At 43.2% G+C, this 20,929-nt stretch overlaps 15 non-coding genes across 15 annotated transcripts; all 15 read left to right on the forward strand.

Moving 5' to 3' along the window:
- The first annotated feature begins 388 nt into the window (after positions 1 to 388).
- LOC125734289 (5S ribosomal RNA) lies at positions 389 to 507 on the forward strand. Its single transcript, XR_007393607.1, has one exon. It is a non-coding gene; the product is annotated as a 5S ribosomal RNA (ribosomal RNA).
- Positions 508 to 1,587: 1,080 nt separating this feature from the next.
- On the forward strand, positions 1,588 to 1,706 carry LOC125736410 (5S ribosomal RNA). The gene has a single exon (XR_007395689.1). It is a non-coding gene; the product is annotated as a 5S ribosomal RNA (ribosomal RNA).
- Positions 1,707 to 2,784: 1,078 nt separating this feature from the next.
- On the forward strand, positions 2,785 to 2,903 carry LOC125735981 (5S ribosomal RNA). Its single transcript, XR_007395265.1, has one exon. It is a non-coding gene; the product is annotated as a 5S ribosomal RNA (ribosomal RNA).
- A 1,074-nt stretch (positions 2,904 to 3,977) lies between these two features.
- On the forward strand, positions 3,978 to 4,096 carry LOC125729035 (5S ribosomal RNA). The gene has a single exon (XR_007389564.1). It is a non-coding gene; the product is annotated as a 5S ribosomal RNA (ribosomal RNA).
- A 1,073-nt stretch (positions 4,097 to 5,169) lies between these two features.
- LOC125730981 (5S ribosomal RNA) lies at positions 5,170 to 5,288 on the forward strand. The gene has a single exon (XR_007391274.1). It is a non-coding gene; the product is annotated as a 5S ribosomal RNA (ribosomal RNA).
- A 1,072-nt stretch (positions 5,289 to 6,360) lies between these two features.
- Positions 6,361 to 6,479, forward strand: LOC125737230 (5S ribosomal RNA). The gene has a single exon (XR_007396497.1). It is a non-coding gene; the product is annotated as a 5S ribosomal RNA (ribosomal RNA).
- A 1,082-nt stretch (positions 6,480 to 7,561) lies between these two features.
- Positions 7,562 to 7,680, forward strand: LOC125734507 (5S ribosomal RNA). Its single transcript, XR_007393816.1, has one exon. It is a non-coding gene; the product is annotated as a 5S ribosomal RNA (ribosomal RNA).
- Positions 7,681 to 8,768: 1,088 nt separating this feature from the next.
- Positions 8,769 to 8,887, forward strand: LOC125737015 (5S ribosomal RNA). Its single transcript, XR_007396282.1, has one exon. It is a non-coding gene; the product is annotated as a 5S ribosomal RNA (ribosomal RNA).
- Positions 8,888 to 9,961: 1,074 nt separating this feature from the next.
- LOC125729044 (5S ribosomal RNA) lies at positions 9,962 to 10,080 on the forward strand. Its single transcript, XR_007389566.1, has one exon. It is a non-coding gene; the product is annotated as a 5S ribosomal RNA (ribosomal RNA).
- A 1,073-nt stretch (positions 10,081 to 11,153) lies between these two features.
- LOC125730982 (5S ribosomal RNA) lies at positions 11,154 to 11,272 on the forward strand. The gene has a single exon (XR_007391275.1). It is a non-coding gene; the product is annotated as a 5S ribosomal RNA (ribosomal RNA).
- Positions 11,273 to 12,345: 1,073 nt separating this feature from the next.
- LOC125730720 (5S ribosomal RNA) lies at positions 12,346 to 12,464 on the forward strand. The gene has a single exon (XR_007391012.1). It is a non-coding gene; the product is annotated as a 5S ribosomal RNA (ribosomal RNA).
- A 1,075-nt stretch (positions 12,465 to 13,539) lies between these two features.
- LOC125737016 (5S ribosomal RNA) lies at positions 13,540 to 13,658 on the forward strand. Its single transcript, XR_007396283.1, has one exon. It is a non-coding gene; the product is annotated as a 5S ribosomal RNA (ribosomal RNA).
- A 1,082-nt stretch (positions 13,659 to 14,740) lies between these two features.
- On the forward strand, positions 14,741 to 14,859 carry LOC125734508 (5S ribosomal RNA). The gene has a single exon (XR_007393817.1). It is a non-coding gene; the product is annotated as a 5S ribosomal RNA (ribosomal RNA).
- A 1,088-nt stretch (positions 14,860 to 15,947) lies between these two features.
- On the forward strand, positions 15,948 to 16,066 carry LOC125734683 (5S ribosomal RNA). The gene has a single exon (XR_007393986.1). It is a non-coding gene; the product is annotated as a 5S ribosomal RNA (ribosomal RNA).
- Positions 16,067 to 17,150: 1,084 nt separating this feature from the next.
- On the forward strand, positions 17,151 to 17,269 carry LOC125734072 (5S ribosomal RNA). The gene has a single exon (XR_007393399.1). It is a non-coding gene; the product is annotated as a 5S ribosomal RNA (ribosomal RNA).
- The last annotated feature ends 3,660 nt before the right edge of the window (positions 17,270 to 20,929 follow it).

The following is a 20,929-nucleotide window of genomic DNA, read 5'->3' on the forward strand; positions in this document are numbered from 1 at the left end:
AACAGCTACCAGTGGGCTTCGTGCGGCAGAGATTTTGTGGCTGTTAGAGGAGTTGATAACAGAGGGTCGTTAAGAGAAGCCTGCATGAGGTAGGCAAAGGAGTAATGTTTGCCGGCGGGGGACGTGCGGCGATTAACCTGTGCGGTAGTGAAAACGACTTAAAGAGAAGGAAGTGTGCGGATGCGGAAAGAATGGAATAATTGTGGTAGGCTGCCGGCTGAGTAGTTTGGTGAATGTTTGGTGTGGGTGCGGCGCTGCCGATTGGATGGTGGTGCTGCAGTGTGAGTCAGATAAAAAAAAAAAAAAAAACAGGAGTAGGATCCAATGGGACTAACTGGCATGTATAGAGGCGTGTAATGCAAAAGGGCTGTTTTTGGTAGTGTCTCTTGCTTATGGCCATACCACCCTGAACACGCCCGATCTCGTCTGATCTCGGAAGCTAAGTGGGGTAGGGTCTGGTTAGTACTTGGATGGGAGACCACCTGGGAATACCAGGTGCTGTAAGCTTTTCTCACTTTTACTTTATACAGGGGGCGCTCCACTTCACGATTAATTTAAATCTATCACTCCCCTTCCATTTTACTATTTTATATATATATATATATATTTTTCTCTCATTCATAAAGGCAACTTTTAGAAACCGTTTTACTCTATATACTTCCTGGTAATTCTAGGTGCTGTAAGCTGTTCGTGCCTTTATTCCACCAGGGCGCGATCTTCTCACAAACTTGAAGACTGTCACTCCCCATTCACGTTTTACAACTTATTGTTAATGATAAAGAGACAGCTTTTTACACACAGTTTTAAACAAAGTACTGATATTATTCCTCTTCAACTGACCGCTTTGTTTTCTATGCAAAAACCACTTCGCCACAGAAGACTCGATATTATTGGCATAGCAAGTTCTGCTCTTCTCCTTTCAAAACTTGCTAAAAGCTGTATTTAAAAGAACAGATTGGCCGGGGTAATTCACACCCTTCAATGCCAGCTTAATGTTTAGGTTAGTGGGAATCACAGAGGAATTAGGGACGGAAACTTCTTTGCTAGTGGTAGAAGCGGTCTGCTGAATTTTTAGAGAGAAGAGGCCGTCGATGTTTGAATGTAGAAAATAGTTCTGGCTGCAGCCTGCAGTATGGACTTGTTGGTGTGTGTAGCTCCCAGTGTTCTGACAGCGCAACGTTTTGGGGAAGCATGTGATTCAGCAGCTACCAGTGGGCTTCGTGCGGCGGAGATTTTGTGGCTGTTAGCGGAGTTGATAACAGAGGGTCGTTAAGAGAAGCCTGCATGCAGTAGGCAAAGGAGTAATGTTTGCCGGCGGGGGACGTGCGGCGATTAACCTGTGCGGTAGTGAAAAGGAGTTAAAGAGAAGGAAGTGTGCGGATGCGGAAAGAATGGAATAATTGTGGTAGGCTGCCGGCTGAGTAGTTTGGTGAATGTTTGGTGTGGGTCCGGCGCTGCCGATTGGATGGTGGGGCTGCAGTGTGAGTCAGATAAAAAAAATAAAAAACCAGGAGTTGGATCCAATGGGACTAACTGGCATGTATAGACGCGTGTAATGCAAAAGGGCTGTTTTTGGTAGCATCTCTCGCTTACGGCCATACCACCCTGAACACGCCCGATCTCGTCTGATCTCGGAAGCTAAGCAGGGTAGGGTCTGGTTAGTACTTGGATGGGAGACCACCTGGGAATACCAGGTGCTGTAAGCTTTTCTCATTTTTACTTTATACAGGGGGCGCTCCACTTCACGATTAATTTAAATCAATCACTCCCCTTCCATTTTACTATTTTATATATATATTTTTTTTTTCTCTCATTCATAAAGGCAGCTTTTAGAAACCGTTTTACTCTAAATACTTCCTGGTAATTCTAGGTGCTGTAAGCTGTTCGTGCCTTTATTCCACCAGGGCGCGATCTTCTCACAAACTTGAAGACTGTCACTCCCCATTCACGTTTTACAACTTATTGTTAATGATAAAGAGACAGCTTTTTACACACAGTTTTAAACAAAGTACTGATATTATTCCTCTTCAACTGACCGCTTTGTTTTCTATGCAAAAACCACTTCGCCACAGAAGACTCGATATTATTGGCATAGCAAGTTCTGCTCTTCTCCTTTCAAAACTTGCTAAAAGCTGTATTTAAAAGAACAGATTGGCCGGGGTAATTCACACCCTTCAATGCCAGCTTAATGTTTAGGTTAGTGGGAATCACAGAGGAATTAGGGATGGAAACTTCTTTGCTGGTGATAGAAGTGGTCTGCTGAATTTTTAGAGAGAAGAGGCCGTCGATGTTTGAATGTAGAAAATTGTTCTGGCTGCAGCCTGCAGTATGGACTTGTTGGTGTGTGTAGCTCCCAGTGTTCTGACAGCGCGACGTTTTGGGGAAGCATGTGATTCAGCAGCTACCAGTGGGCTTCGTGCGTCGGAGATTTTGTGGCTGTTAGCGGAGTTGATAACAGAGGGTCGTTAAGAGAAGCCTGCATGCAGTAGGCAAAGGAGTAATGTTTGCCGGCGGGGGACGTGCGGCGATTAACCTGTGCGGTAGTGAAAAGGAGTTAAAAATAAGGAAGTGTGCGGATGCGGAAAGAATGGAATAATTGTGGTAGGCTGCCGGCTGAGTAGTTTGGTGAATGTTTGGTGTGGGTCCGGCGCTGCCAATTGGATGGTGGTGCTGCAGTGTGAGTCAGATAAAAAAAAAAAAAAAAACAGAAGTAGGATCCAATGGGACTAACTGGCATGTATAGACGCGTGTAATGCAAAAGGGCTGTTTTTGGTCGCATTTCTCGCTTATGGCCATACCACCCTGAACACGCCCGATCTCATCCGATCTCAAAAGCCAAGCAGGGTAGGGTCTGGTTAGTACTTGGATGGGAGACCTCCTGGGAATACCAGGTGCTGTAAGCTTTTCTCACTTTTACTTTATACAGGGGGCGCTCCACTTCACGATTAATTTAAATCTATCACTCCCCTTCCATTTTACTAATTTATATATATATATTTTTTTCTCTCATTCATAAAGGCAGCTTTTACACACGTTTTACTCTAAATACTGCCTGGTAATTCTAGGTGCTGTAAGCTGTTCGTGCCTTTATTCCACCAGGGCACGATCTTCTCACAAACTTGAAGACTGTCACTCCCCATTCACGTTTTACAACTTATTGTTAATAATAAAGAGACAGCTTTTTACACACAGTTTTAAACAAAGTACTGATATAATTCCTCTTCAACTCACCGCTTTGTTTTCTATGCAAAAACCACTTCGCCACAAAATATTCGATATTATTGGCATATTATCTGCTCTTCTCCTCCTTTCAAAACTTGCTAAAAGCTGTATTTAAAAGAGCAGGTTGGCCGGGGTAATTCACACCCTTCAATGCCAGCTTAATGTTTAGGTTAGTGGGAATCACAGAGGAATTAGGGATGGAAACTTCTTTGCTGGTGGTAGAAGCGGTCTGGTGAATTTTTAGAGAGAAGAGGCTGTCGATGTTTCAATGTAGAAAATTGTTCTGGCTGCAGCCTGCAGTATGGACTTGTTGGCGTGTGTAGCTCCCAGTGTTCTGACAGCGTGACATTTTGGGGAAGCATGTGATTCAACAGCAACCAGTGGGCTTCGTGCGGCGGAGATTTTGTGGCTGTTAGCGGAGTTGATAACAGAGGGTCTTTAAGAGAAGCCTGCATGCGGTAGGCAAATGAGTAATGTTTGCCGGCGGGGGACGTGCGGCGATTAACCTGTTCGGTAATGAAACGGACTTAAAGAGAAGGAAGTGTGCGAATGCGGAAAGAATGGAATAATTGTGGTAGGCTGCCGGCTGAGTAGTTTGGTGAATGTTTGGTGTGGGTGCGGCGCTGCCGATTGGATGGTGGTGCTGCAGTGTGAGTCAGATAAAAAAAAAAAAAAACAGGATTAGGATCCAATGGGACTAACTGGCATGTATAGAGGCGTGTAATGCAAAAGGGCTGTTTTTGTTCACGGCTCTCGCTTATGGCTATACCACCCTGAACACGCCCGATCTCGTCTGATCTCGGAAGCTAAGCGGGGTAGGGTCTGGTTAGTACTTGGATGGGAGACTGCCTGGGAATACCACGTGCTGTAAGCTTTTCTCACTTTTACTTTATACAGGGGGCACTCCACCTCACGATTAATTTAAATCTATCACTCCCCTTCCATTTTACTATTTTATATATTTCTTTTTTCTCTCATTCATGAAGGCAGCTTTTACAAACGTTTTACTCTAAATACTGCCTGGTAATTCTAGGTGCTGTAAGCTGTTCGTGCCTTTATTCCACCAGGGCACGATCTTCTCACAAACTTGAAGACTGTCACTCCCCATTCACGTTTTACAACTTATTGTTAATAATAAAGAGACAGCTTTTTACACACAGTTTTAAACAAAGTACTGATATAATTCCTCTTCAACTCACCGCTTTGTTTTCTATGCAAAAACCACTTCGCCACAGAAGACTTGATATTGTTAGCATAGCAAGGTCTGCTCTTCTCCTCCTTTCAAAACTTGCTAAAAGCTGTATTTAAAAGAGCAGGTTGGCCGGGGTAATTCACACCCTTCAATGCCAGATTAATGTTTAGGTTAGTGGGAATCACAGAGGAATTAGGGATGGAAACTTCTTTGCTGGTGGTAGAAGCGGTCTGGAGAATTTTTAGAGAGAAGAGGCCGTCGATGTTTCAATGTAGAAAATTGTTCTGGCTGCAGCCTGCAGTATGGACTTGTTGGCGTGTGTAGCTCCCAGTGTTCTGACAGCGTGACATTTTGGGGAAGCATGTGATTCAACAGCAACCAGTGGGCTTCGTGCGGCGGAGATTTTGTGGCTGTTAGCGGAGTTGATAACAGAGGGTCTTTAAGAGAAGCCTGCATGCGGTAGGCAAATGAGTAATGTTTGCCGGCGGGGGACGTGCGGCGATTAACCTGTTCGGTAGTGAAAAGGACTTAAAGAGAAGGAAGTGTGCGGATGCGGAAAGAATGGAATAATTGTGGTAGGCTGCCGGCTGAGTAGTTTGGTGAATGTTTGGTGTAGGTGCGGCGCTGCCGATTGGATGGTGGTGCTGCAGTGTGAGTCAGATTAAAAAAAAAAAAACAGGTGTAGGATCCAATGGGACTAACTGGCATGTATAGACGCGTGTAATGCAAAAGAGCTGTTTTTGGTAGTGTCTCTCGCTTACGGCCGTACCACCCTGAACACACCCGATATCGTCCGATCTCGGAAGCTAAGCAGGGTAAGGTCTGATTAGTACTTGGAAGGGAGACCACCTGGGAATACCAGGTGCTGTAAGCTTTTCTCACTTTTACTTTATACAGGGGGCACTCCACCTCACGATTAATTTAAATCTATCACTCCCCTTCCATTTTACTATTTTATATATTTCTTTTTTCTCTCATTCATGAAGGCAGCTTTTACAAACGTTTTACTCTAAATACTGCCTGGTAATTCTAGGTGCTGTAAGCTGTTCGTGCCTTTATTCCACCAGGGCACGATCTTCTCACAAACTTGAAGACTGTCACTCCCCATTCACGTTTTACAACTTATTGTTAATAATAAAGAGACAGCTTTTTACACACAGTTTTAAACAAAGTACTGATATAATTCCTCTTCAACTCACCGCTTTGTTTTCTATGCAAAAACCACTTCGCCACAGAAGACTTGATATTGTTAGCATAGCAAGGTCTGCTCTTCTCCTCCTTTCAAAACTTGCTAAAAGCTGTATTTAAAAGAGCAGGTTGGCCGGGGTAATTCACACCCTTCAATGCCAGATTAATGTTTAGGTTAGTGGGAATCACAGAGGAATTAGGGATGGAAACTTCTTTGCTGGTGGTAGAAGCGGTCTGGTGAATTTTTAGAGAGAAGAGGCCGTCGATGTTTGAATGTAGAAAATTGTTCTGGCTGCAGCCTGCAGTATGGACTTGTTGGTGTGTGTAGCTCCCAGTGTTCTGACAGCGCAACGTTTTGGGGAAGCATGTGATTCAGCAGCTACCAGTGGGCTTCGTGCGGCGGAGATTTTGTGGCTGTTAGCGGAGTTGATAACAGAGGGTCGTTAAGAGAAGCCTGCATGCAGTAGGCAAAGGAGTAATGTTTGCTGGCGGGGGACGTGCGGCGATTAACCTGTGCAGTAGTGAAAAGGAGTTAAAGAGAAGGAAGTGTGCGGATGCGGAAAGAATGGAATAATTGTGGTAGGCTGCCGGCTGAGTAGTTTGGTGAATGTTTGGTGTGGGTCCGGCGCTGCCGATTGGATGGTGGGGCTGCAGTGTGAGTCAGATAAAAAAAAAAAAACATTAGTAGGATCCAATGGGACCAACTGGCATGTATAGAGGCGTGTAATGCAAAAGGGCTGTTTTTGGTAGCGTCTCTCGCTTATGGCCATGCCAGCCTGAACACGCCCGATCTCATCTGATCTCGGAAGCCAATCAGGGTAGGGTCTGGTTAGTACTTGGATGGGAGACCTCCTGGGAATACCAGGTGCTGTAAGCTTTTCTCACTTTTACTTTATACAGGGGGCGCTCCACTTCACGATTAATTTAAATCTATCACTCCCCTTCCATTTTACTATTTTATATATATATATATTTTTTTTTTCTCTCATTCATAAAGGCAGCTTTTAGAAACCGTTTTACTCTAAATACTTCCTGGTAATTCTAGGTGCTGTAAGCTGTTCGTGCCTTTATTCCACCAGGGCGCGATCTTCTCACAAACTTGAAGACTGTCACTCCCCATTCACATTTTACAACTTATTGTTAATGATAAAGAGACAGCTTTTTACACACAGTTTTAAACAAAGTACTGATATTATTCCTCTTCAACTCACCGCTTTGTTTTCTATGCAAAAACCACTTCGCCACAGAAGACTCGATATTATTGGCATAGCAAGTTCTGCTCTTCTCCTTTCAAAACTTGCTAAAAGCTGTATTTAAAAGAACAGATTGGCCGGGGTAATTCACACCCTTCAATGCCAGCTTAATGTTTAGGTTAGTGGGAATCACAGAGGAATTAGGGATGGAAACTTCTTTGCTGGTGGTAGAAGCGGTCTGGTGAATTTTTAGAGAGAAGAGGCCGTCGATGTTTGAATGTAGAAAATTGTTCTGGCTGCAGCCTGCAGTATGGACTTGTTGGTGTGTGTAGCTCCCAGTGTTCTGACAGCGCGACGTTTTGGGGAAGCATGTGATTCAGCAGCTACCAGTGGGCTTCGTGCGGCGGAGATTTTGTGGCTGTTAGCGGAGTTGATAACAGAGGGTCGTTAAGAGAAGCCTGCATGCAGTAGGCAAAGGAGTAATGTTTGCCGGCGGGGGACATGCGGCGATAAACCTGTGCGGTAGTGAAAAGGAGTTAAAAAGAAGGAAGTGTGCGGATGCGGAAAGAATGGAATAATTGTGGTAGGCTGCCGGCTGAGTAGTTTGGTGAATGTTTGGTGTGGGTCCGGCGCTGCCGATTGGATGGTGGGGCTGCAGTGTGAGTCAGATAAAAAAAAAAAAAAAACCAGGAGTAGGATCCAATGGGACTAACTGGCATGTATAGACGCGTGTAATGCAAAAGGGCTGTTTTTGGTAGCATCTCTCGCTTACGGCCATACCACCCTGAACACGCCCGATCTCGTCTGATCTCGGAAGCCAAGCAGTGTAGGGTCTGGTTAGTACTTGGATGGGAGACCTCCTGGGAATACCAGGTGCTGTAAGCCTTTCTTACTTTTACTTTATACAGGGGGCGCTCCACTTCACGATTAATTTAAATCTATCACTCCCCTTCCATTTTACTATTTTATATATATATATATATATATATATTTTTTTTCTCTCATTCATAAAGGCAGCTTTTAGAAACCGTTTTACTCTAAATACTTCCTGGTAATTCTAGGTGCTGTAAGCTGTTCGTGCCTTTATTCCACCAGGGCGCGATCTTCTCACAAACTTGAAGACTGTCACTCCCCATTCACGTTTTACAACTTATTGTTAATGATAAAGAGACAGCTTTTTACACACAGTTTTAAACAAAGTACTGATATTATTCCTCTTCAACTGACCGCTTTGTTTTCTATGCAAAAACCACTTCGCCACAGAAGACTCGATATTATTGGCATAGCAAGTTCTGCTCTTCTCCTTTCAAAACTTGCTAAAAGCTGTATTTAAAAGAACAGATTGGCCGGGGTAATTCACACCCTTCAATGCCAGCTTAATGTTTAGGTTTGTGGGAATCACAGAGGAATTAGGGATGGAAACTTCTTTGCTGGTGGTAGAAGCGGTCTGGTGAATTTTTAGAGAGAAGAGGCCGTCGATGTTTGAATGTAGAAAATTGTTCTGGCTGCAGCCTGCAGTATGGACTTGTTGGTGTGTGTAGCTCCCAGTGTTCTGACAGCGCAACGTTTTGGGGAAGCATGTGATTCAGCAGCTACCAGTGGGCTTCGTGCGGCGGAGATTTTGTGGCTGTTAGCGGAGTTGATAACAGAGGGTCGTTAAGAGAAGCCTGCATGCAGTAGGCAAAGGAGTAATGTTTGCTGGCGGGGGACGTGCGGCGATTAACCTGTGCGGTAGTGAAAAGGAGTTAAAGAGAAGGAAGTGTGCGGATGCGGAAAGAATGGAATAATTGTGGTAGGCTGCCGGCTGAGTAGTTTGGTGAATGTTTGGTGTGGGTCCGGCGCTGCCGATTGGATGGTGGGGCTGCAGTGTGAGTCAGATAAAAAAAAAAAAAAACATTAGTAGGATCCAATGGGACCAACTGGCATGTATAGAGGCGTGTAATGCAAAAGGGCTGTTTTTGGTAGCGTCTCTCGCTTATGGCCATGCCAGCCTGAACACGCCCGATCTCATCCGATCTCGGAAGCCAATCAGGGTAGGGTCTGGTTAGTACTTGGATGGGAGACCTCCTGGGAATACCAGGTGCTGTAAGCTTTTCTCACTTTTACTTTATACAGGGGGCGCTCCACTTCACGATTAATTTAAATCTATCACTCCCCTTCCATTTTACTAATTTATATATATATATTTTTTTCTCTCATTCATAAAGGCAGCTTTTACACACGTTTTACTCTAAATACTGCCTGGTAATTCTAGGTGCTGTAAGCTGTTCGTGCCTTTATTCCACCAGGGCACGATCTTCTCACAAACTTGAAGACTGTCACTCCCCATTCACGTTTTACAACTTATTGTTAATAATAAAGAGACAGCTTTTTACACACAGTTTTAAACAAAGTACTGATATAATTCCTCTTCAACTCACCGCTTTGTTTTCTATGCAAAAACCACTTCGCCACAAAATATTCGATATTATTGGCATATTATCTGCTCTTCTCCTCCTTTCAAAACTTGCTAAAAGCTGTATTTAAAAGAGCAGGTTGGCCGGGGTAATTCACACCCTTCAATGCCAGCTTAATGTTTAGGTTAGTGGGAATCACAGAGGAATTAGGGATGGAAACTTCTTTGCTGGTGGTAGAAGCGGTCTGGTGAATTTTTAGAGAGAAGAGGCTGTCGATGTTTCAATGTAGAAAATTGTTCTGGCTGCAGCCTGCAGTATGGACTTGTTGGCGTGTGTAGCTCCCAGTGTTCTGACAGCGTGACATTTTGGGGAAGCATGTGATTCAACAGCAACCAGTGGGCTTCGTGCGGCGGAGATTTTGTGGCTGTTAGCGGAGTTGATAACAGAGGGTCTTTAAGAGAAGCCTGCATGCGGTAGGCAAATGAGTAATGTTTGCCGGCGGGGGACGTGCGGCGATTAACCTGTTCGGTAATGAAACGGACTTAAAGAGAAGGAAGTGTGCGAATGCGGAAAGAATGGAATAATTGTGGTAGGCTGCCGGCTGAGTAGTTTGGTGAATGTTTGGTGTGGGTGCGGCGCTGCCGATTGGATGGTGGTGCTGCAGTGTGAGTCAGATAAAAAAAAAAAAAAACAGGATTAGGATCCAATGGGACTAACTGGCATGTATAGAGGCGTGTAATGCAAAAGGGCTGTTTTTGTTCACGGCTCTCGCTTATGGCTATACCACCCTGAACACGCCCGATCTCGTCTGATCTCGGAAGCTAAGCGGGGTAGGGTCTGGTTAGTACTTGGATGGGAGACTGCCTGGGAATACCACGTGCTGTAAGCTTTTCTCACTTTTACTTTATACAGGGGGCACTCCACCTCACGATTAATTTAAATCTATCACTCCCCTTCCATTTTACTATTTTATATATTTCTTTTTTCTCTCATTCATGAAGGCAGCTTTTACAAACGTTTTACTCTAAATACTGCCTGGTAATTCTAGGTGCTGTAAGCTGTTCGTGTCTTTATTCCACCAGGGCACGATCTTCTCACAAACTTGAAGACTGTCACTCCCCATTCACGTTTTACAACTTATTGTTAATAATAAAGAGACAGCTTTTTACACACAGTTTTAAACAAAGTACTGATATAATTCCTCTTCAACTCACCGCTTTGTTTTCTATGCAAAAACCACTTCGCCACAGAAGACTTGATATTGTTAGCATAGCAAGGTCTGCTCTTCTCCTCCTTTCAAAACTTGCTAAAAGCTGTATTTAAAAGAGCAGGTTGGCCGGGGTAATTCACACCCTTCAATGCCAGATTAATGTTTAGGTTAGTGGGAATCACAGAGGAATTAGGGATGGAAACTTCTTTGCTGGTGGTAGAAGCGGTCTGGAGAATTTTTAGAGAGAAGAGGCCGTCGATGTTTCAATGTAGAAAATTGTTCTGGCTGCAGCCTGCAGTATGGACTTGTTGGCGTGTGTAGCTCCCAGTGTTCTGACAGCGTGACATTTTGGGGAAGCATGTGATTCAACAGCAACCAGTGGGCTTCGTGCGGCGGAGATTTTGTGGCTGTTAGCGGAGTTGATAACAGAGGGTCTTTAAGAGAAGCCTGCATGCGGTAGGCAAATGAGTAATGTTTGCCGGCGGGGGACGTGCGGCGATTAACCTGTTCGGTAGTGAAAAGGACTTAAAGAGAAGGAAGTGTGCGGATGCGGAAAGAATGGAATAATTGTGGTAGGCTGCCGGCTGAGTAGTTTGGTGAATGTTTGGTGTAGGTGCGGCGCTGCCGATTGGATGGTGGTGCTGCAGTGTGAGTCAGATTAAAAAAAAAAAAACAGGTGTAGGATCCAATGGGACTAACTGGCATGTATAGACGCGTGTAATGCAAAAGAGCTGTTTTTGGTAGTGTCTCTCGCTTACGGCCGTACCACCCTGAACACACCCGATATCGTCCGATCTCGGAAGCTAAGCAGGGTAAGGTCTGATTAGTACTTGGAAGGGAGACCACCTGGGAATACCAGGTGCTGTAAGCTTTTCTCACTTTTACTTTATACAGGGGGCACTCCACCTCACGATTAATTTAAATCTATCACTCCCCTTACATTTTACTATTTTATATATTTCTTTTTTCTCTCATTCATGAAGGCAGCTTTTACAAACGTTTTACTCTAAATACTGCCTGGTAATTCTAGGTGCTGTAAGCTGTTCGTGCCTTTATTCCACCAGGGCACGATCTTCTCACAAACTTGAAGACTGTCACTCCCCATTCACGTTTTACAACTTATTGTTAATAATAAAGAGACAGCTTTTTACACACAGTTTTAAACAAAGTACTGATATAATTCCTCTTCAACTCACCGCTTTGTTTTCTATGCAAAAACCACTTCGCCACAGAAGACTTGATATTGTTAGCATAGCAAGGTCTGCTCTTCTCCTCCTTTCAAAACTTGCTAAAAGCTGTATTTAAAAGAGCAGGTTGGCCGGGGTAATTCACACCCTTCAATGCCAGATTAATGTTTAGGTTAGTGGGAATCACAGAGGAATTAGGGATGGAAACTTCTTTGCTGGTGGTAGAAGCGGTCTGGAGAATTTTTAGAGAGAAGAGGCCGTCGATGTTTCAATGTAGAAAATTGTTCTGGCTGCAGCCTGCAGTATGGACTTGTTGGCGTGTGTAGCTCCCAGTGTTCTGACAGCGTGACATTTTGGGGAAGCATGTGATTCAACAGCAACCAGTGGGCTTCGTGCGGCGGAGATTTTGTGGCTGTTAGCGGAGTTGATAACAGAGGGTCTTTAAGAGAAGCCTGCATGCGGTAGGCAAATGAGTAATGTTTGCCGGCGGGGGACGTGCGGCGATTAACCTGTTCGGTAGTGAAAAGGACTTAAAGAGAAGGAAGTGTGCGGATGCGGAAAGAATGGAATAATTGTGGTAGGCTGCCGGCTGAGTAGTTTGGTGAATGTTTGGTGTAGGTGCGGCGCTGCCGATTGGATGGTGGTGCTGCAGTGTGAGTCAGATTAAAAAAAAAAAAACAGGTGTAGGATCCAATGGGACTAACTGGCATGTATAGACGCGTGTAATGCAAAAGAGCTGTTTTTGGTAGTGTCTCTCGCTTACGGCCGTACCACCCTGAAAACACCCGATATCGTCCGATCTCGGAAGCTAAGCAGGGTAAGGTCTGATTAGTACTTGGAAGGGAGACCACCTGGGAATACCAGGTGCTGTAAGCTTTTCTCACTTTTACTTTATACAGGGGGCGCTCCACTTCACGATTAATTTAAATCTAGCACTCCCCTTCCATTTTACTATTTTATATATATATTTTTATTCTCTCATTCATAAAGGCAGCTTTTACACACCGTTTTACTCTAAATACTGCCTGGTAATTCTAGGTGCTGTAAGCTGTTCGTGCCTTTATTCCACCAGGGCGCGATCTTCTCACAAACTTGAAGACTGTCACTCCCCATTCACGTTTTACAACTTATTGTTAATGATAAAGAGACAGCTTTTTACACACAGTTTTAAACAAAGTACTGATATAATTCCTCTTCAACTCACCGCTTTGTTTTCTATGCAAAAACCACTTCACCACAAAAGACTCGATATTATTGGCATAGCAAGGTCTGCTCTTCTCCTCCTTTCAAAACTTGCTAAAAGCTGTATTTAAAAGAACAGATTGGCCGGGGTAATTCACACCCTTCAATGCCAGCTTAATGTTTAGGTTAGTGGGAATCACAGAGGAATTAGGGATGGAAACTTCTTTGCTGGTGGTAGAAGCGGTCTGGTGAATTTTTAGAGAGAAGAGGCCGTCGATGTTTGAATGTAGAAAATTGTTCTGGCTGCAGCCTGCAGTATGGACTTGTTGGTGTGTGTAGCTCCCAGTGTTCTGACAGCGCAACGTTTTGGGGAAGCATGTGATTCAGCAGCTACCAGTGGGCTTCGTGCGGCGGAGATTTTGTGGCTGTTAGCGGAGTTGATAACAGAGGGTCGTTAAGAGAAGCCTGCATGCAGTAGGCAAAGGAGTAATGTTTGCTGGCGGGGGACGTGCGGCGATTAACCTGTGCAGTAGTGAAAAGGAGTTAAAGAGAAGGAAGTGTGCGGATGCGGAAAGAATGGAATAATTGTGGTAGGCTGCCGGCTGAGTAGTTTGGTGAATGTTTGGTGTGGGTCCGGCGCTGCCGATTGGATGGTGGGGCTGCAGTGTGAGTCAGATAAAAAAAAAAAAACATTAGTAGGATCCAATGGGACCAACTGGCATGTATAGAGGCGTGTAATGCAAAAGGGCTGTTTTTGGTAGCGTCTCTCGCTTATGGCCATGCCAGCCTGAACACGCCCGATCTCATCCGATCTCGGAAGCCAATCAGGGTAGGGTCTGGTTAGTACTTGGATGGGAGACCTCCTGGGAATACCAGGTGCTGTAAGCTTTTCTCACTTTTACTTTATACAGGGGGCGCTCCACTTCACGATTAATTTAAATCTATCACTCCCCTTCCATTTTACTATTTTATATATATATATATTTTTTTTTTCTCTCATTCATAAAGGCAGCTTTTAGAAACCGTTTTACTCTAAATACTTCCTGGTAATTCTAGGTGCTGTAAGCTGTTCGTGCCTTTATTCCACCAGGGCGCGATCTTCTCACAAACTTGAAGACTGTCACTCCCCATTCACATTTTACAACTTATTGTTAATGATAAAGAGACAGCTTTTTACACACAGTTTTAAACAAAGTACTGATATTATTCCTCTTCAACTGACCGCTTTGTTTTCTATGCAAAAACCACTTCGCCACAGAAGACTCGATATTATTGGCATAGCAAGTTCTGCTCTTCTCCTTTCAAAACTTGCTAAAAGCTGTATTTAAAAGAACAGATTGGCCGGGGTAATTCACACCCTTCAATGCCAGCTTAATGTTTAGGTTAGTGGGAATCACAGAGGAATTAGGGATGGAAACTTCTTTGCTGGTGGTAGAAGCGGTCTGGTGAATTTTTAGAGAGAAGAGGCCGTCGATGTTTGAATGTAGAAAATTGTTCTGGCTGCAGCCTGCAGTATGGACTTGTTGGTGTGTGTAGCTCCCAGTGTTCTGACAGCGCGACGTTTTGGGGAAGCATGTGATTCAGCAGCTACCAGTGGGCTTCGTGCGGCGGAGATTTTGTGGCTGTTAGCGGAGTTGATAACAGAGGGTCGTTAAGAGAAGCCTGCATGCAGTAGGCAAAGGAGTAATGTTTGCCGGCGGGGGACATGCGGCGATAAACCTGTGCGGTAGTGAAAAGGAGTTAAAAAGAAGGAAGTGTGCGGATGCGGAAAGAATGGAATAATTGTGGTAGGCTGCCGGCTGAGTAGTTTGGTGAATGTTTGGTGTGGGTCCGGCGCTGCCGATTGGATGGTGGGGCTGCAGTGTGAGTCAGATAAAAAAAAAAAAAAAACCAGGAGTAGGATCCAATGGGACTAACTGGCATGTATAGACGCGTGTAATGCAAAAGGGCTGTTTTTGGTAGCATCTCTCGCTTACGGCCATACCACCCTGAACACGCCCGATCTCGTCTGATCTCGGAAGCCAAGCAGTGTAGGGTCTGGTTAGTACTTGGATGGGAGACCTCCTGGGAATACCAGGTGCTGTAAGCCTTTCTTACTTTTACTTTATACAGGGGGCGCTCCACTTCACGATTAATTTAAATCTATCACTCCCCTTCCATTTTACTATTTTATATATATATATATATATATTTTTTTTTTCTCTCATTCATAAAGGCAGCTTTTAGAAACCGTTTTACTCTAAATACTTCCTGGTAATTCTAGGTGCTGTAAGCTGTTCGTGCCTTTATTCCACCAGGGCGCGATCTTCTCACAAACTTGAAGACTGTCACTCCCCATTCACGTTTTACAACTTATTTTTAATGATAAAGAGACAGCTTTTTACACACAGTTTTAAACAAAGTACTGATATTATTCCTCTTCAACTGACCGCTTTGTTTTCTATGCAAAAACCACTTCGCCACAGAAGACTCGATATTATTGGCATAGCAAGTTCTGCTCTTCTCCTTTCAAAACTTGCTAAAAGCTGTATTTAAAAGAACAGATTGGCCGGGGTAATTCACACCCTTCAATGCCAGCTTAATGTTTAGGTTAGTGGGAATCACAGAGGAATTAGGGATGGAAACTTCTTTGCTGGTGGTAGAAGCGGTCTGGTGAATTTTTAGAGAGAAGAGGCCGTCGATGTTTGAATGTAGAAAATTGTTCTGGCTGCAGCCTGCAGTATGGACTTGTTGGTGTGTGTAGCTCCCAGTGTTCTGACAGCGCGACGTTTTGGGGAAGCATGTGATTCAGCAGCTACCAGTGGGCTTCGTGCAGCGGAGATTTTGTGGCTGTTAGCGGAGTTGATAACAGAGGGTCGTTAAGAGAAGCCTGCATGCAGTAGGCAAAGGAGTAATGTTTGCCGGCGGGGGACATGCGGCGATAAACCTGTGCGGTAGTTAAAAGGAGTTAAAAAGAAGGAAGTGTGCGGATGCGGAAAGAATGGAATAATTGTGGTAGGCTGCCGGCTGAGTAGTTTGGTGAATGTTTGGTGTGGGTCCGGCGCTGCCGATTGGATGGTAGGGCTGCAGTGTGAGTCAGATAAAAAAAAAAAAAAAACCAGGAGTAGGATCCAATGGGACTAACTGGCATGTATAGACACGTGTAATGCAAAAGGGCTGTTTTTGGTAGCATCTCTCGCTTACGGCCATACCACCCTGAACACGCCCGATCTCGTCTGATCTCGGAAGCCAAGCAGCGTAGGGTCTGGTTAGTACTTGGATGGGAGACCTCCTGGGAATACCAGGTGCTGTAAGCCTTTCTCACTTTTATTTTATACAGGGGGCGCTCCACTTCACGATTAATTTAAATCTATCACTCCCCTTCCATTTTACTATTTTATATATATATATATATTTTTATTTTCTCTCTTTCATAAAGGCAGCTTTTACACACCGTTTTACTCTAAATACTTCCTGGTAATTCAAGGTGCTCTAAGCTGTTCGTGCCTTTATTCCACCAGGGCGCGATCTTCTCACAAACTTGAAGACTGTCACTCCCCATTCACGTTTTACAACTTATTGTTAATGATAAAGAGACAGCTTTTTACACACAGTTTTAAACAAAGTACTGATATTATTCCTCTTCAACTGACCGCTTTGTTTTCTATGCAAAAACCACTTCGCCACAGAAGACTCGATATTATTGGCATAGCAAGTTCTGCTCTTCTCCTTTCAAAACTTGCTAAAAGCTGTATTTAAAAGAACAGATTGGCCGGGGTAATTCACACCCTTCAATGCCAGCTTAATGTTTAGGTTAGTGGGAGTCACAGAGGAATTAGGGATGGAAACTTCTTTGCTGGTGGTAGAAGCGGTCTGGTGAATTTTTAGAGAGAAGAGGCCGTCGATGTTTGAATGTAGAAAATTGTTCTGGCTGCAGCCTGCAGTATGGACTTGTTGGTGTGTGTAGCTCCCAGTGTTCTGACAGCGCGACGTTTTGGGGAAGCATGTGATTCAGCAGCTACCAGTGGGCTTCGTGCGGCGGAGATTTTGTGGCTGTTAGCGGAGTTGATAACAGAGGGTCGTTAAGAGAAGCCTGCATGCAGTAGGCAAAGGAGTAATGTTTGCCGGCGGGGGACGTGCGGCGATTAACCTGTGCGGTAGTGAAAAGGAGTTAAAAAGAAGGAAGTGTGCGGATGCGGAAAGAATGGAATAATTGTGGTAGGCTGCTGGCTGAGTAGTTTGGTGAATGTTTGGTGTGGGTCCGGCGCTGCCGATTGGATGGTGGGGCTGCAGTGTGAGTCAGATAAAAAAAAAAAAAAGAACATTAGTAGGATCCAATGGGACCAACTGGCATGTATAGAGGCGTGTAATGCAAAAGGGCTGTTTTTGGTAGCGTCTCTCGCTTATGGCCATACCACCCTGAACACGCCCGATCTCATCTGATCTCGTAAGCTAAGCAGGGTAGGGTCTGGTTAGTACTTGGATGGGAGACCTCCTGGGAATACCAGGTGCTGTAAGCTTTTCTCACTTTTACTTTATACAGGGGGCGCTCCACTTCACGATTAATTTAAATCTATCACTCCCCTTCCATTTTACTATTTTATATATATATATATATATTTTTCTCTCATTCATAAAGGTAGCTTTTACACACCGTTTTACTCTAAATACTTCCTGGTAATTCAAGGTGCTCTAAGCTGTTCGTGCCTTTATTCCACCAGGGCGCGATCTTCTCACAAACTTGAAGACTGTCACTCCCCATTCACGTTTTACAACTTATTGTTAATGATAAAGAGACAGCTTTTTACACACAGTTTTAAACAAAGTACTGATATTATTCCTCTTCAACTGACCGCTTTGTTTTCTATGCAAAAACCACTTCGCCACAGAAGACTCGATATTATTGGCATAGCAAGTTCTGCTCTTCTCCTTTCAAAACTTGCTAAAAGCTGTATTTAAAAGAACAGATTGGCCGGGGTAATTCACACCCTTCAATGCCAGCTTAATGTTTAGGTTAGTGGGAGTCACAGAGGAATTAGGGATGGAAACTTCTTTTCTGGTGGTAGAAGCGGTCTGGTGAATTTTTAGAGAGAAGAGGCCGTCGATGTTTGAATGTAGAAAATTGTTCTGGCTGCAGCCTGCAGTATGGACTTGTTGGTGTGTGTAGCTCCCAGTGTTCTGACAGCGCGACGTTTTGGGGAAGCATGTGACTCAGCAGCTTCCAGTGGGCTTCGTGCGGCGGAGATTTTGTGGCTGTTAGCGGAGTTGATAACAGAGGGTCGTTAAGAGAAGCCTGCATGCAGTAGGCAAAGGAGTAATGTTTGCCGGCGGGGGACGTGCGGCGATTAACCTGTGCGGTAGTGAAAAGGAGTTAAAAAGAAGGAAGTGTGCGGATGCGGAAAGAATGGAATAATTGTGGTATGCTGCTGGCTGAGTAGTTTGGTGAATGTTTGGTGTGTTTGATAGTTAATGAAACATAGTTCAAATTCAACAGTGTCAGCAGTCATCCACTATGCAGGGAGACTACAGATTCACTATAACGACCCCATTTATCTGCTAGAATTATTTAAAAATTGTTTTTGACAGAATAAAGCCTTAGTTATTTTAATAAATATGTTTTTTCAGTAAATGTATATTCATGCTCATGTGCACAAACACACACACACACACGCAGACCGGTGGTGAGGGGCTTTAGAGTTTAACTTTAGGTCTGTGAAAGTATAGGACCGCGATGTGTATACAGACCCCAAAACATACTAACTTAGTCGTTCATGAGTCTTATTGTGAAAAACCACACAAAATAGACTTGTAAATTTTAAAGAAAACAACATTAACAGCTTTTGTTAATGTTTAAATGTATAAAAACTTTAGATGTGTTTGTTAAACAGTCAAACAAAAATGTGTTATTTTAAAGTAGTATAAAATATAACCTTAATTTTGGACGCAAGATGAACAACCTACACACACAGACACACACACACACACACACACACACACACACACACACACACACACACAGCAAAACCCCAAGCATGCGCACAACCAAAGGTTGGGAAGTGTGCTTTCCTTATCTCACAAGTCATGGAAGGGTGGGAGGGGGGCCATATAAGTTGGGGGTAGGAACTGTGGAATCAGGCAAGGGTGTAAGAATTTAGGATATAGTCTTGTTATTTTAAAGAAGGTGTACATGATTATTTAATTACATTTAATAGCAACCAGTAAGCTGCATTTACACATTAAATGCAAATACACATTAAATGCAAATACACATTAAAACTTTAAAGAATGGTAATATAACTTGACCATAGTTTTTAGTTACACAAATATTTTAAAAGGTAACGTGAAAGTTTTTCAAAGTAAGATGTACGAATGTTTTAAAAGGTAACGTGAAAGTTTTTCAAAGTAAGATGTACAAATGTTTTAAAACGTAACATGAAAGTTTTTCAAAGTAAGATGTACGAATGTTTTAAAATTTGACATGAAAGTTTTTCAAAGTAAGATGTACAAGTATTTTAAAATGTAACATGAACGTTTTTCAGATAAACAGATGTTTTAAAATGTAACATGAAAGTTTTTCAAAGTAAGATGTACAAATGTTTTAAAACGTAACATAAAAGTTTTTCAAAGTAAGATGTACAAATGTTTTAAAATTTGACATGAAAGTTTTTCAAAGTAAGATGTACAAATGTTTTAAGACGTAACATGAACGTTTTTCAGATAAACAGATGTTTTAAAATGTAACATGAAAGTTTTTCAAAGTAAGATGAACAAATGTTTTAAAATGTGACATGAAAGTTTTTCAAAGTAAGATGTACACCTTCTTTAAAATAACAAGACTATATCCTAAATTCTTACACCCTTGCCTGATTCCACAGTTCCTACCCCCAACTTATATGGCCCCCCTCCCACCCTTCCATGACTTGTGAGATAAGGAAAGCACACTTCCCAACCTTTGGTTGTGCGCATGCTTGGGGTTTTGCTGTGTGTGTGTGTGTGTGTGTGTGTGTGTGTGTGTGTGTGTGTGTGTGTGTGTGTGTGTGTGTGTGTGTGTGTGTGTGTGTGTGTGTGGCACATGCATTCGTTTGTCCGTCCGTCTGTCTGTGGTCAGTGTTAGTTGTGAACTGTGTGCTTGGTTTTTTAGTCCTGCTCTCTGTTTAGCCTAGTTCCTTAGTTGTGTTACTTAATGATTTCTTTAGTTCAATCTTATTTCTCCCAGCTAGTTTCGGACCCCTCACGGCCTTTTTGTTTAGTATTTTACCCCAGGGTGCTCTGTTTTTCTTTAATAAACCCCATTTTCGTCTTGGAGCTGCTAGTGGATCATCACCTTTTCCTGTCTGTGCCATAAAAGATTAGCCTTTTCAGAAAGTATAGGCAGTGCTGTGCTTTGCCTACTACCACTTAGACGTTTTTTGTTGCAAGCACAGGTCACAGACTTGTCTTCAAATTTTATATTGCAAGTTTAGTGACAAACACCGAAAATAATTGCCAGGTCACAAGCACAGACCCCCTCTAGCCTTTAAGACAAGGGGGCAAATAAATAATCCAAGTGTGCAGAAAATCAATAAAATGAAAATTAGACACAAACTAATTCAACTCAAGAAAGAAAATATTATTAAGCTAAGAGAAGTAGAGTTTTTAAGTTTACCATTCATGTAGTACTGGAGACTCACTCAGACCATAGAATCATACAGAATAGCATTAAAGACACAATTTAGTAATTTAAGCATCCAAAATGAGTAAAAGAGGGGCAGGGCGACTGCTCATTTGTACTACTCCCTGTATACTTTCTCATAATGCTACACCATGGGGTTCCTACAACAGGCCTTGAAGAAACCTCTGTCCGGGACAGGTTACTTGTCATACAGGTGGACCACAGTCATCATCAATGATGAGATAAATACCTATTTCATTAAATGATTTAAAAAATAATACTTGAATATTCTAATGTAATTCAACATGTACCGGCAAGAAACCTTCATCATACAACACAATGTTTTAAGCAGCAGACATGCTTTAATCACAGGACTTGTTCACCATGTCACATTAGGCAAACAGTCTTGTCCTGACAAACTGCAACTACTGTACAAGAGACGTATCCAAGGAACGGTCATATATAACATGCCTTCAGAAATTCATGACACACTGTCTGATATTGCAATACAGTTCATAAAAATGCCCGG

Source organism: Brienomyrus brachyistius, chromosome 2, assembly GCF_023856365.1.
Source record: "Brienomyrus brachyistius isolate T26 chromosome 2, BBRACH_0.4, whole genome shotgun sequence".
NCBI classification, from domain to species: domain Eukaryota; kingdom Metazoa; phylum Chordata; class Actinopteri; order Osteoglossiformes; family Mormyridae; genus Brienomyrus; species Brienomyrus brachyistius.